The sequence below is a fragment of the Eriocheir sinensis genome, chromosome 7 (genome assembly GCF_024679095.1).
Source record: "Eriocheir sinensis breed Jianghai 21 chromosome 7, ASM2467909v1, whole genome shotgun sequence".
Taxonomy (NCBI): Eukaryota; Metazoa; Arthropoda; class Malacostraca; order Decapoda; family Varunidae; genus Eriocheir; species Eriocheir sinensis.
Genome location: NC_066515.1, coordinates 576,093 through 591,044, shown reverse-complemented (window position 1 = coordinate 591,044; position 14,952 = coordinate 576,093). Strand labels below are relative to the sequence as shown.

Below are 14,952 nucleotides of genomic sequence, written 5' to 3'. Positions count from 1 at the left end.
ATAGATTAAAGTTGTACACAGCTACACGCAGTATACAGATGACATGAAGACACCAAAAAAAAAAATATATATATATATATATATATATATATATATATATATATATATATATATATATATATATATATATATATATATATATATTTATATATATATATATATATATATATATATATATATATATATATATATATATATATATATATATATATATATCTATATATATGTCTTATAGGAATATTGGTGTACATACTTTTTATGGCTATTTGAAAATTAGTATAAGGCACATCAATAACATCATAGATATCAGGCACATGTAACACACATGCAGTGATATATATATATATATATATATATATATATATATATATATATATATATATATATATATATATATATATATATATATATATATATAATTTTTTTCCCTTCTTACATATCATTTTCATGAAAACAAATTTATACGTGAAAATCAATGCCATATAACCACATAGCATTTATTTAACCTATATGAGCCAATGAGAGATAAGTTCTACATTTGCGGCTGAGCATGACAAAAATGTAAAGTAAAGTGTTCTTTGTCTTTAAACGTAGAGCTTCTAAATAAAAGAAAAAAATATGATATTCTTAATTACTCTGAAAAGAACATGTCCTTGAAATAAATTTGCTATTCTAAAAACCATAAAATAGACAACAGTGAGTAAGACAAGTTACATGCTTAATTACTATTGAAAGAAGAGTTCTTTTAGTAAATTTGCAATAACATATGTAGAAAACTTTGAAACACAAAGGATTTCTGTCGGGCAGTGTTAAAGGTTTGATATTGGATACCGAAAAGAAAGTGAATTTCTCTCATGCCCTCTGACACATCCCTGACCCTGTTCCTATGGCACTTGGTTATCTTAAAAAAAATAAAAAATAAAAAAAAATAACACCAATTATCAGTCATGTATGGCATTGATAAAGTAAATTCAGTCTTTTATAAGTTAGTGAAGAAAATTATAACTTCATACCAATCTTTTTTGCCCAAGTAGAGACACATGCAGGTAGTTTAGTATTGTGTTGAAATATGTATGACTCTAAGAACAGTAACGTCTTTTCTATTTCCTTCGGGTATTCCAACGAAAATACCCAATATGACTGAAACAGAGCTTCCAAAGCATTTGTAAACTTTGATGATTTTGTTGCCAGAAGAGGTGCCCCGTTGATGTGAAGCTGGTATTCGCCTCCTTCACAGGTAAGAACTGGAGCTGGAGATTTGATATTCTGGAAAGAAGGACCATCTATGTCAAACGACTGAACCAAAGAGAGCGGGAAAAGTTTGTTTAGCGAGTCACTTAAGTATAATAGCAACTATGAAATTAATGAACTTGTTTGCCACCTATACTGGCACAATGCCCAGTAGGAGAAAACAAATATAATCTTCGATCCTTTTCTGACTTAGCAGAATTCGTTTTTGTCGGAAAAAGCCATTGCCGTATGATACGTTCTGTTGACATCACATGCACAGAAAAGCAGGAGAATTTTTATTTTAAGGCAGCTGATGAAATATATTCTTAGTAATATTTGCATACCATAAATACAATGTATTAAAATACAGTAAATTACCTCATTCGAATCAGCGAGTAGATACGTCGCATCTTCTCTAAAAAGCGATGGCAGAAGTTGCACAGCAAACTGCAGGCCACATTCTGTGAAGTTAATCGTAAATAAATACAATAATACTAAATGGTAAACGGTAAAGAGGTTTTGTGATAGTTTTAAAGGGGCTGAGTGTTTGAATAAATTTTACTGTGTTACGGGCATTAATAGAGAATATAAAGTTCTGATAATAAAACAGATGTTAGGACACGTTGTAATTGGTATATCCTAGATAGTTTTGGGCTCAGCTAGGAAATAGGTTCAGCTTGGTTTACAATAGGGCGGTTGATGAGTGATGTAAACTAACTAAAACAGTAGCAATTTAAATCTTTTGAACACAGCTGAAGTCCAAGTGGAATTAGATAAATTTATGGATGGGAATATGATGAATGATTCACCATTAGGAGCCGTCATGTGTATATATAGGCCGACCGGCAACTTGTAGTCTCCTTTCATCCTTGTGTATTCTTGTGTAGGTCATGGGTGGTAATAGAACAATGACTAAAAACTATCTAAGCCAACTGCAAACATATTTACCATGAATCATTAAACCTTATTATTCAAAAAAAGGTAAGAGGTCACAGCAGAAAGTGGATTTTTCTTACGAGTGGAACAGCAGTGGGAGATTATCAAGTGGTTGAAAGGGTTAAGTGAAGCTCGTCGAGATGGTATGGACACGTGATAATAATGAATAAGGATAACTTGAGAGAGAGAGAGAGAGAGCAGGCAAGGAACGGAATATGCTGAAAGGGAGTGCCTGAGAAGGGACAGCTGGAGACACTAACTCGTGGTATCCCAACTGGGAAAAAGTTCCCGACACAATAGAAATAAAAACACTCAACGAAAGAATAAAAAGAAAACTTTGATAAAGTAGTTACGACTAGTATGTCTGGACACTATAACCAAGTATATAAAGATAATTTTTTTGACGTGATTGTGACATAATTCTACTGACCACCTATTAATGACAAATAAAATTATCACCTTTATCTTTAAAAATAATGACTATTGTTATCACGTTCACCTTTAAAGAAATAAATAAATATTTACCGATTCTTTTATCTTCATTCAGACTGCTGTCCAAGTCCTCTTGGTATTTTGAGAAGTACTCTTTGTAACCTTTGCAACGGGACTTGGTATACTTCATCAACTCAAGTAGTGATGTATGGAGTTGGAGGTAAGAGTTTTCAAGGGCTTCAAAATACCATGTCGTTCAGCTTCCCCTGCAAGCTGAAACATCTTGGTGTTAAAAACATAGTATTTTTTTGTCGTTAAGTGCATGGCCTCTGCACCATATATATGAATAAAATGTCTGATGCTTTCACTGAAATATGTTATAAAAATTATTCATAAATAATAATGAATTCATCAGCGACAGATAATAACATAGCTCGTCATAGCACAACCCTTAACATCGAAAAAAGACAACAAAGATTTTGAAAACTCACAAAATTTCTTCGCCTCAGGGCTGGAAACTCTGAGATGATGTCAGCCACTGACAAACGTTGATCGTTGATCCTTTTCCAACGGTAGACAAATGTTCTGTCCATTTTTACAGCAATCACTGCAAGATCAGGTGACCCTTTTCTCAATTCTGCATTCAGTGCATCTATGGTGGCGCGTGTAGTCACATCATCATCTTCATGTCCTCCAAATCAACCTGGAAAAAATAACTTTATCAGAAAAACTTCAGTGATAGTTCTAAGACATATCATCATCATCAGCAAGCACATATGCAGCCGGTGTCATAACTATGCAAACAATACTAAGAAGATAAAATTCTTAATCCACACCTTGAGCTTTTGCCTTTTCTTGCGTGGTTGAACTTCTTCCTTTTCTGACAATGCCGTACTTTTCCGACCTCCTGTTACTGGACAGCCAAATTTTTCTTTAAGAATTTTCACAGTGTTGTGTGATGTTAGTGGCACTCGAATGTTTTTCATCTTGGTACGAAGGGACATCCTCCAACATTTCTGTTGAAAGACACATTACAAAAGTATTGCAAAATAACTACGGTATAATTAGTAGTTCCGCGCACGGGAGGCCTACCTATGAAGTAAAGCATCTCAAAAGAAAAACATCAAAACTTTATCTTATGGCTTGGTAAATTCGCCTTGTACCTTCATGAATCATGAATAGTCTATTTATTAGTGAAACGTTCAGCAAAGTGTCAGATACTTTATCTTTATGGTTTAATTGATTTTAATGTTTAATATGTTTTCTATTTTGGTGATGGCATTTCTCCACAATATGGAGGCGGAACTAAGTGAGAAAAAATAAAATAAACAAATGTGAAATATCCAACAAATTAAATATGTGGGAGTTAACATGTTAAGTTTTTAATGGGTGTGAAGTATGAAAATGACGATAAGCGGCTTTATGTATACAGTGCGATATGACATAATAAAAATAATATGCAGTTACCATGCCTTAAAACACCTCGCGGCTTAGTAACAGATAAATGTTTGTGGTTCTGGTTCACTCTTGCATAAGGGGTCTGGACAGTATAGGAGTGAGCTTGTAAAGAAAGAAGTGTACAGCGAGGCCCGGCCCTGGGAGACGGGGAGGTATGTAGTTAGAAAGTCCAGAAGAGCAGTTAGCATGAAAATAGCGATAGAAAATTGAGAGAGAGGCAACATCTCGTCGAGATTTGAGAGGTAGAAGACAGGTAATAAGAGGAGGGATCTAATGAGACGGAAAGCCTTTGAATCCACTCTGTCCAAAAGAGCTGTGTTGAACCTCCTACACATGGCCTGCATACGCCATACAAGGGCGGACAAGGCACCTGTATATTGAAAGCAGTTGATTGGGGGAGAAAAACGGCTGAAGACGATACAGAACGCCTAACCTCGAGGAAGCTGTCTTAGCAAGAGATGAGATATGAAAATTCCAGTTGAGTTTTGGGGTAAAGGAGAGACCAAGGCTGTTTAGTATGGGTGAGGGAGACAGCTGTGTGTTACTGAAGAATAGGGGAAAGTTGTGTGGAAGATTTTGTCGAGTAGGTAGATGAAGAAATTGAGTTTTTGAGGCATTGAAGAAAACTAAGTTCCTCATTCCCCAGTCGGAAATGATAGAAAGGTCTGAGGTTAAGTGTTCTGCAGCATCGTTCCTTGATAACTGCAGTTCCTGTTGATTTGGGTGTCTGTGGAATAGTGCAAATTAGTCATGCAAGATGCATGATTGTTACTTTTTTGGCGGTCAAACAGCCCATACATGACGACACGTTCACTGATGCAAGTGACAAAAAAAAATTAGTACGGCCACTCATTTATTTACGTTTAACCATTAAATTTAGAGTTATATGTGTTCTAATTAAATAATAAGAACATGGATTACACAGGCGAAATGCACATCAAATTAATAAAAACATGCATTCTTACTGGGTCTCCAATGTGTGTATATTCACTAAACAGGGCATCTAGTAGGTTGGTGTATCCCTGTTTTGAAGGTGTCCTGGAGGGAGATAAGGGGGTACTTATAGTGTGAATGTACTATATATATATCTCTTGTAAAAGAATGCAGGTTATACACTATAATATTCAACTGAGCAACATCTAAAGGCCGATCTACACAATCAGTGGGCACCTGTGGTGCTGGAGCACGCAACTCATCAGTTTCGAGGGATGGTGGTGAAGCATGGCAGAAACTCTCCGAGCGGTCAGGGAATGGTGCTTCAGTTGTTCGCGTCTACACTATCATTTTCCAGGTACTCGCCGTTACCATACTCCAAAACCACAGGTGCCCACTGATAGTGTAGACCGGCCTTTAGTCTCTCTCTCTCTCTCTCTCTCTCTCTCTCTCTCTCTCTCTCTCTATATATATATATATATATGTGTGTGTGTGTGTGTGTGTGTGTGTGTGTGTGTGAGTATCTATCTATATTTATCTCTATCAATCTCTCTCTCTCTCTCTCTCTCTCTCTCTCTCTCTCTCTCTCTCTCTCTCTCTCTCTCTCTCTCTCTCTCTCTCTCTATATATATATATATATATATATATATATATATACACACACACACACACACACACACACACACACATACACACACACCTACATGTATCTCATTAGTGATTGATGTGTGTGTTTTAGACAATTAAAATTGTGAAAAATGCACCGAACAGTGTGTACTTACAGGATATTCCTCTTTTGTAGGTCACATGTAAGGACCTCAATGATTCTTCTTCTGTTTGAAGTTCCAGGCAGGTAATCTTGTGGACTTTTTCTTGTTTGTAAGAGGGTCTTTACGCATGGCGGAAAAAGAGGCAGTCTGAAATGTCATAAATAACCAAAGGTAAGATTTAGAGAAGACTCCTCTGTTAATTAATATGGCTTAGCGGACTAAAAAGTCTTCAAGAATCTAGCATTGATGGTGACATGAACACTTTGCAGATACAGAAAGTACACCCTGACATGAACATCAGCAGCTCACTTGTAATTCTGCAAATCATTCCAAAGGTCACCAGAGGTCTCGTCATTGATAACTGTGGAAGGTGGCTGAGAGACTTCCTCCTCATCAGACAGTAAAGTGTCTGTTAGAGATGATAACGATGGCTCTCCACATATACTGCTCACTGGAGTACTTGCTCTTGCTTCCACTGCGTCATGAGTTGGCTGTGACGTTCTTCCACCTTTAGGTTGGGTATCCAGCACTGAAAGACTAGTTGGGTCCTTCAAAGTAGCCTGCTCCCGAAAGAAGAGAAGTTGTTTTCCACTGGAGGAATCAGCTTCCCTATCATCTTCTCGTTGATGTCTATAATGTCTTGCCCTTCCATTTCATTGTCTAGTTAGATATAAATCAAATAAGAGAAGGAGTCACATTCTGAGTTAATAAGACTGAACCAAACATATATATATATGTAACTTTTTAATTAAATAAAGCAATTAAGAAGCTAAAAAAAGGACTCGTAAGAAACTTTGCGCTTCATAATCTTAATTTGCAGCTTTAAGGTACTTGGTGACATAAAATGTTGAATAAGCATAAGTCACCTTGTCTTTTCTGTAAGTTCTGTGCATGTGACTGTCAAGTAAAGACTCGGGGAGTACAATAATCCAACCTGCGTGAAGTTCAACTTCATATGCATGAGCAATTTCATTATATTTCTTGGGCAACAGTAATTTGAGACAAAAATACCATTCCTTTTCCACTAGCACTATGTGTTTGACTTGTGCAAAACAAGGAGTTTCATCATTGCAGTCCAGTATATAGCAAGCACTTGAATTTGTGTTGTAACTTACGCCATCAACTTTCAAGCATTTTACAGTATTAATGTTGGACAGTGGTTTACCAATCTTATCTTGAAGAGCTAATTTTAAAGACTGTGGCAAGCTGTTTACATCAACGCTAATGACTGCAGATTGCGGTTCCTTCCCCTCATGCAAAAAAATTGATGATGCAAGTGCGTGAGCTACTCTCATCTGATGCCGTTCAGTCAGTGTATGAGTGACATTCTTGAAATTCCTAGTATTTGCAATAAGCTTTTTGAAATATTGGTGCTTAGCCTCAAACCTCATACACCACAAATTTCTCAGTGGTCCAAACTTCTCTATCTGTGAGGGGAAGTGCATCATAAAATGATGTTTAGGTATTAAACTGCTGTGACCAAATGTGCTCTTGAATTTCAGGATATATGATTCAATAAGGCCTGCTAAATGAGGCAGATGATCTTTTCAACAACTGGACTTAATATAAAATCCATACATTTCCTCAGTGCTATGTAAACATCCCATGCTGCAGAATTACCCACAGAGGAAAGATCAACAAGCTGGGGCAAAACTAGAAACAACTCTAATTTCTGTGAAGCCTTACCCACAATCTTGCCATTTCCACTAAAAAAATTGTCATTAAAGAAATTAGGCTTATCACTCACAGGAACCCGTGTTTGAAGGAGGGATTCATTCAAACCCTTCACTGTAACAAGATTTTCCTTATAAAGTTCTTTGAGAACAAGTTGAACAGTTAGGGGAATTATTCCTTCAAGACAGTCATGCATTATATCTGAGGGAAATGATTCAGGAACTGTAAAATAGTTCAGTTGAGACAAAGCACACCTATGCTTAATGCCATATATAGCTGCATCTGCTGCATTTTTATCAATGAACTTTATTTGATGAGCATAGGCAACACTATTCCTTTCTCTTAATTTAGATATGCATAATGTGTTCCTGAACTCAGAATATCTTATAGAACAAAACCTACAGAATGAGCCTGAATTAAAATTTGTCTGAAATCCAGCCACAGCATGGGACGACAAATTGTCTCCCAACACGAACTCTAGCACGGCTGTAAATTTAAGTTTCTTGAAGCCTGCATCATACTCAATGCCATTTTGTAGAGTTTGTAAGTCTGTTATTAAAGGTTGAAAAAGTTTTTGGTACGTAGGATCATATAATTTCAAGAATTTATGCCTAACCAGTAGGCATAAAAATATGGTGTCCTCTTTATTTCTAAAAATTTTGGGCAGATTTCCAATTGCAAAATACACTGCTGTCAATTTATACTCCCCTCGCTTTGAACCAATTGGATTGCAAATCTCAAATTCATCAATATACATGTGAAGTTTGATGGGGTTTGATAAGCAGTCAACAGTATTACTGCACTCACCATCACAAGTGTCATATAACACATTAGGGTGATGATAGCTATGTTCATTTTGTTGTATTTGCTTTTGTACATCTATTCTTGAGAGCACTGCTTTCAGCATCTCTATTACTGGTACATAATGATATATGGACGCTCTGTCATGAACAGATAAATAAAAAGCTTGTGGACCTACATAAGGAAAGTTTGCTGCAATATAGCTTCTCAGTTTGAACTTACTGTTGACTGCATTTATTTCCTCATCAAACAATGGTCCCTGAGTCTTCAAAGCTTTGTAAGTTTGGGAATTTTTGGGGTAACTTCCATTTTCTTCTAAGAAACACTGATCTATTATTTTCTTGTATATATTATCTGAAAAGTTCAGAAAAAATTCTAGCTCCGAAATGAGCGACCTTTGAACATTGTCGGGTAGCATGTGTTTTTCTTTTAAACGGAGTAAATACTTTGCAAAATGCATTGTAAACTCCTCTTTAACGCTCTCTTGATCTTCACCACGTTTGCTTTCAGTTGGATTATTTACTTCGATATGTTCACATTCTGTTTTCCCAGTATTGTTTATTTTCTCTGAGTGTGAAACTTCTGCTGCATAGTCAAGGAATTCTTTTGTTGCATGATTCCTTTTATTATGAATTATATAAGGAAACACCCTTGTAAATGTTTTCTTGCAGTCTGAATCATGACAGCTGATTTTAAATTTGTTTTCATGCTCATGATATATCTGCAAGTGTTTTGTATACTGGCTGAAATTATAAGTTGGTACTTTACAAAATGGACAAGGAAGTGGATGGGCTTTGACTTTAGGCATTATGCTCCTCTACAGACCTGAAATAAGGAAAGTTAATAACAAGCATGACCACGACTTCTAAATATGAAAAAAAATCTTAGAAATGATAAAATTCCCTGCGAATAAAAATAATTACTTTGGGTTTCTTGACACAATAGAGTCTTGAGATTTGTATAATTGCTTTGATAGCTGTATTTTTACTTAGTGCATATCACATAAATTTTAGTGATGATGGGTAAGTTCCAGATTCCTTTACTACTATATTAAGTTCCAACAACTTCAGCAGCAGTGATTTCTTCTAATATTTAGGAATGTTTTCTATTTATTTTTCTAAAATTCAAATATCAAGGCCTTACCTATAAAAACTTGAACATAGTTGTGTAGTCCTATTCTTGTTAGCCAGTCACTAACTTCAGCAGTGCCCCAGGTCGACACCGACACCATTACTTCTGTAATACAGTCACATATGAATATTGTGTTTCTAAATTCTAATAACAAGCTACAGCAAGCTGTGTGTGTGTGTGTGTGTGTGTGTGTGTGTGTGTGTGTGCAATTCACCCATGGTCTTGATCACGCGATGGACTTGCGGTCGCCAGCTGCTTTACCCTTACCGAGTGAGCTTGGAGCTCGTTATTTCCCATTTTCGGGTAACGCTGAGACCCACAGACAACACCCCTCCCCTTGCTCAAGGAGGAGAGTAAGACTCCGGTATCAACCAGAAAAATGTGCTGATGTCCAAGAAGGCTAGAACTCGAGACCACGTGAATAAGAGTCAGGCGTTCTACCGACTGTGTGTATGTGTGTGTGTGTGTGTGTGTGTGTCCTTTCACGTGTAGCCCCCGTTTATCTAGCAGTGAGTAGGTACGAAATGTCAGTCAAGGAGTTGTGACCTTGCTTTCCCTGTGTGCTGTGTGTGAGTGGTCTCAGGCCTTCCCCCAAATCGGAAAGATGAACTGTGGTCTTTCTGTAGGGGAACGTCTGGCTGGTATGAACAGTAGACCATGAGGTGGATTACACACACACACACACACACACACCAACCTGACCTTGAGCCACCTCCGCTTCGTAGTAAAAACAATTGACCTCCTGACCCCTCTCTCTCTCTCTCTCTCTCTCTCTCTCTCTCTCTCTCTCTCTCATTCACACAGCATATAATAATGAACTGACCATAACACTATAATAGCAATAGACGAGTGTAGTGAAACAGAGCAGAGCAGAGACTAAATGCTCACTGATAGTCCGGTCGAGGCTGTCATCAAAGTTGAGTTGCCCCTGACTGGTACTGAACGTGTAACGGACCTGCCTCAGACTCTCTCTCTCTCTCTCTCTCTCTCTCTCTCTCTCTCTCTCTCTCTCTCTCTCAGCATACAATGATAATAATTCTCTCTTCTTTTTCTCCTTCCCCCCTCACAGCTCATATCCGGGATTTCAGCGCGCGCGGCAAACTTTAAAAACTCCACGGTCAATCACAAAACGAAACATAATCATAACAGAGTATGTATCTGAATATCGAGAATAATTCCATTGTGCCTTACACACCAATATTCAGTCTAAAATAAAATGCAATTTATATTTCACTCACTAATTTTCATCGGAGGGTGGCGGCGATGGAAGTTGGTATTCTTCCTCCTCCTCTGATTGATAAAGTATAAGTGTTGACACACTTGAGAAAGAGTTCTCGGCAGCTGGTGGCGGTGAAGGAGGTGGTGGTGGTGGTGGTGAGGGTGAGGGTGACGGATGAAGGGGCGCGGGAGATGGAGGAGGGGCTGAATGTGAAGGAGAAGGTGGTGGTGACGGATGAAGGGGCGCGGGAGATGGAGGAGGGGCTGAATGTGAAGGAGAAGGTGGTGGTGAGGGTGATGGTGACGGATGAAGGGGCGCGGGAGATGGAGGAGGGGCTGAATGTGAAGGAGAAGGTGGTGGTGAGGGTGATGGTGACGGATGAAGGGGCGCGGGAGATGGAGGAGGGGCTGAATGTGAAGGAAAAGGTGGTGGTGAGGGTGAGGGTGATGGTGACGGATGAAGGGGCGCAGGAGATGGAGGAGGGGCTGAATGTGAAGGAGAAGGTGGTGTTGGTGAGGGTGATGGTGACGGATGAAGGGCGCGGGAGATGGAGGAGGGCTGATTGTGAAGGTGGTGGTGAGGGTGATGGTGACGGATGAAGGGGCGTGGGAGATGGAGGAGGGGCTGAATGTGAAGAAGGTGGTGCTGGTGGTGGTGAGAGTGAGAGTGAGTGGTAAGCAACGATGGGTGATTGTGGGAGTGAAGGAGGCTGAGAAACAAAATTAGCAGATAGGGGTGAAGATGAGCGGTGGTGTGTGTGGCGGGATGGTGTGTGGTGTGGATGTGGAGAGGGTGGTGGTGAAGAAGTTTTGTGGGGTGAAGAGGGTGCAGAGCGGGATGTATGGGGTGATGGATCACACATCTCTCACCAAGTGTTGCCACGTGACTGACTCGGACCAGGGTTGCCAACTCTTGTACGACAGGCATTGCCAAGTTCGACTCCAGTTATTACCAGATTCGTCATTTCATTACCAAACTTTTTAATTATTGCTAATTATAAATCCAATGTACATACAAGTTACACTCTTGTAGAGTCATACGTGCCTTTCCATTTAGACATGTCGTATCACCAATGTTATACTTCCAAAACCTAAATCACAAGCACCACATACGATGGCAGGATGAAGACTGGCTCGCTGTTAGGCGTGTTGTCCGTGGGCCTGTAAGAGCCCCGTCCCATACTGGAACTGAACGTGTCTAGCGCCTCTCTCTCTCTCTCTCTCTCTCTCTCTCTGAATTACGAAAAGAATGATAAATGAAGGACACAACAATAGCACAACAGGCAATTTTATTTATAGAAAACGATGTCTCGCGCGTAATCTCTTTTTCTATTGTGTCCGAGTCTCGGACACAATAGAAAAAGAGAGGGAAATTACTTCATACTCTGACATAAGAATAATATTGGGAGGTACATAAAACACCGTAGCATATCCGAGCAACATTTTGAAAGTCTCGTGCCATATCCGGGAAGAAATGAAACACACACTGACTCAAGCGACCATGACGCAGTATGCGCGTCACTCGGATATGCTACGATACCAAATGACGCGTATACTGCGTCACCGTGCTGAAGAGGTTAACCTGTCCCTTCCCATAGGGTTGCCACCTCCACCTCCTAAAAATACGGAACGCATTATCTGAGGTTGGAACAGTGATGGCGGGTAGAAAGTCAATCATATTGACAAGGCTTGAAGATAAGCTCTTCCATAAGAACCCTGTATTAGGAGGAATTCAAGGATATCTTGACTAAATGTGAGGATATATTGGAAAATACGTTCATGAGTCAAGTTATCAGTAATATATTTTTGAAACTACATGTTTGTATAAATTCTAAAGAATGAGACACTGAAAAATATATTTCCCTTAATTAAAGAAAAAAAGAAAACTCATTTGGAGAAAACAGTAACTACCTGGAATATGAATGGATCATAAATATAGCCATTACTTATGCTGTTGGTGATGGACCGTGGAGGCGGTGCGAGATATTACGTGTACTGTTCCCGTAACGCACGGGCCGCGGGTGGCGCGACAAACCCCTAACAAACTCATATATTTTTGTGAACTGGTTATGTATTTGTTTTAATATTTGGTCACGATGACTTATTAATTTATTTAATTTGCTTGACTATTCATACAGGCAAATACGGAACAAATGGCGTTCCGTATTGGTTCAATAAGGAACGCAGCATTTCACGCTTCAATACGGAACGGTTCCGTATTTTAAGGGACAGGTGGCAACACTATTGAAGTTCCCTACCCCTTTCCCCCGGACCTTTCTCCAAGTGGGCTGGCCACCACCAAAAGTTTTGAGCCGAAAAAAAGACCCAGTACGCTCATGGTGCTGCAGTGGGACATAATAGCACTGCTAGCAGTTTAAAGAAGTACTCTTACCTGAGCAGAGACTGCCCCGTAGAGGTAGGCTAGAGGACGCCTCCATGAGAGTCGTACTGGTACTAAACCCGTAACGGACCAGCCAGGCTGCCACACACACACACACTCTCTCTCTCTCTCTCTCTCTCTCTCTCTCAAACACACAACATATAATAATGATAACTCCCTTTTTCCTTTCCCCCTCACAGCTCATCACTTGAATTCCTCCTGACTTCTGTATACTGCACAAATTAACCTGTCCTTTCTCTAACTCCTTTACCCAGGGACCTTCCTCTTACGTTTATGTAGACAAGCACAAGCAGTTATCCTTACCTGGTATAGTTGATATTGATGAAATCCTGTGTCAGTAGGCTTGTAAAACGAAAATAATGATGAGGCACTCCACAACACTCCGACACTAGCACTGATGGGTGGTGGCACTGGCTTCCCGCGCTCCTAGCTCTGCGACCGGGGCGATGGACTGTTCAAGCGACCTTTGGCAATTATGCATGCAGCTCCTGCCAAGTACTGCAGCGCATGATAATGTCTCTTCTCAAATCTATCGATATCTCGAAAACAATACGTTTTTATCGTGTCTTTTGTCGCAGTATATACTCAGTGTACAAATGCTGAGATTTAATAAAGAGTAACATTGAAATTCATAGCCTAAAATAAAAAAGCCTCCACACATATTTATTGCTATGTCTCATAGAGGGTCTATTCTTGATTTTAAATACCCTTCCTCGTGGTTAAGAAGGGTATTGTTGAAGTTAGGGGTATTTCACTGAAAATTATACCATACACAACTAGTTATACCCTTTCAATACCCTCCAATTTTTACAGTGTACTCAATAACTGGAAAGGTATTTAGTTAACGTGTTATGCAACATTTGTCCTCAAGATCAGCACCCCTCCACATACGCACCAAGGAGCAGGTAGTCCCCAGAGTCGCCTCTGTGAAAGCGATCATATAGGTCGGAGTTGTGCCAGATGAAGGAATCATGATTTGACCTTGGAAAAATAAGCCTCGCAGAACTGCACACATTTATACTGGACGAATTTCCAGACTCAAATGAAAAGGTGTAGCATGTCTGGTGGAGGGATGCAGTCTGCAAAAGCTCTTGTTTCATTTGCCAAATAGCTAGTTTAAAATTAAGCTAAAAATCAAACTTTAGAAATGCCGTAAGAGGAAGGGGATGTTTGTGATTGAACTGGTAACATGACTGCCAGTAAATGACTTATCTTCATTAAGGAATACATACCTGGAAACCTGACACAGTAGCTGGTGATCATGCCACCAGCATCACATACAACTTGAAGGGTGAATGAATGGCACCGCTTCCGGTTCACGTAGACGGCCTCCTTTTCCTGAGGTGCAATATGAGTACCTGCAGACTAACATTAACAATATAACTATTATTTAGAGACGGGCTTAACCTCCTGAACCCACCCCACACAACGCCTTCCGCTAATGAATGTAAACAGATACAATTACTTATTGGCATCCTTCAAAACGGCGCTGCCCCACAGCACTGCTATCGGGGGATTCATTTAGAAAATATATATTATCTCTAAGTAGATCACAGAAACGCTTCATTTCAGATAGACAGCATTATTGCAATACTTTTACCCCACAATTCCCTCCCCACCACCAGGTGTTTTAAGTTTGTTGAAGTGGAGAGGAGTAAAATGTTACTTCTTTTCATCACTTGTAGATGCAGTATATGTATGATGCACCAGTAAAACTAGAGAGTTACAACAGTATGTGAGACCTTGGAAAGGTTATTATTCTCATGTGGCCAATACTAGAGGCGCGTAGTGACACTCCATATTTACCTTTAATTACTAGATAAGTGATTACTATTTAAAGATGCAGTACAGAACAAATATCTCCAAACGGGATAACTGCAAAGTCCTCGTCCACTTTTACCCTGCTTACTAATCCTCATACGAACATAACGAAAATATATCAATACTACAAAAATTGCTACTGTTACT

The 14,952-nt window shown here is 39.1% G+C and overlaps 3 long non-coding RNA genes across 3 annotated transcripts; all 3 read right to left on the bottom strand.

The window, feature by feature from the left end:
- Positions 1–407: 407 nt before the first annotated feature.
- On the bottom strand, positions 408–2,828 carry LOC126991397 (uncharacterized). Its single transcript, XR_007745476.1, has 3 exons — positions 2,692–2,828; positions 1,609–1,691; positions 408–1,266 (listed from the first exon to the last, which is right to left on the bottom strand). It is a non-coding gene; the product is annotated as an uncharacterized LOC126991397 (long non-coding RNA).
- A 610-nt stretch (positions 2,829–3,438) lies between these two features.
- Positions 3,439–6,343, bottom strand: LOC126991383 (uncharacterized). Its single transcript, XR_007745462.1, has 3 exons — positions 6,069–6,343; positions 5,772–5,906; positions 3,439–3,614 (listed from the first exon to the last, which is right to left on the bottom strand). It is a non-coding gene; the product is annotated as an uncharacterized LOC126991383 (long non-coding RNA).
- A 2,374-nt stretch (positions 6,344–8,717) lies between these two features.
- Positions 8,718–13,727, bottom strand: LOC126991390 (uncharacterized). The gene is made up of 3 exons (XR_007745468.1): positions 13,288–13,727; positions 9,378–9,470; positions 8,718–9,059 (listed from the first exon to the last, which is right to left on the bottom strand). It is a non-coding gene; the product is annotated as an uncharacterized LOC126991390 (long non-coding RNA).
- Between the last annotated feature and the right edge of the window lie 1,225 nt (positions 13,728–14,952).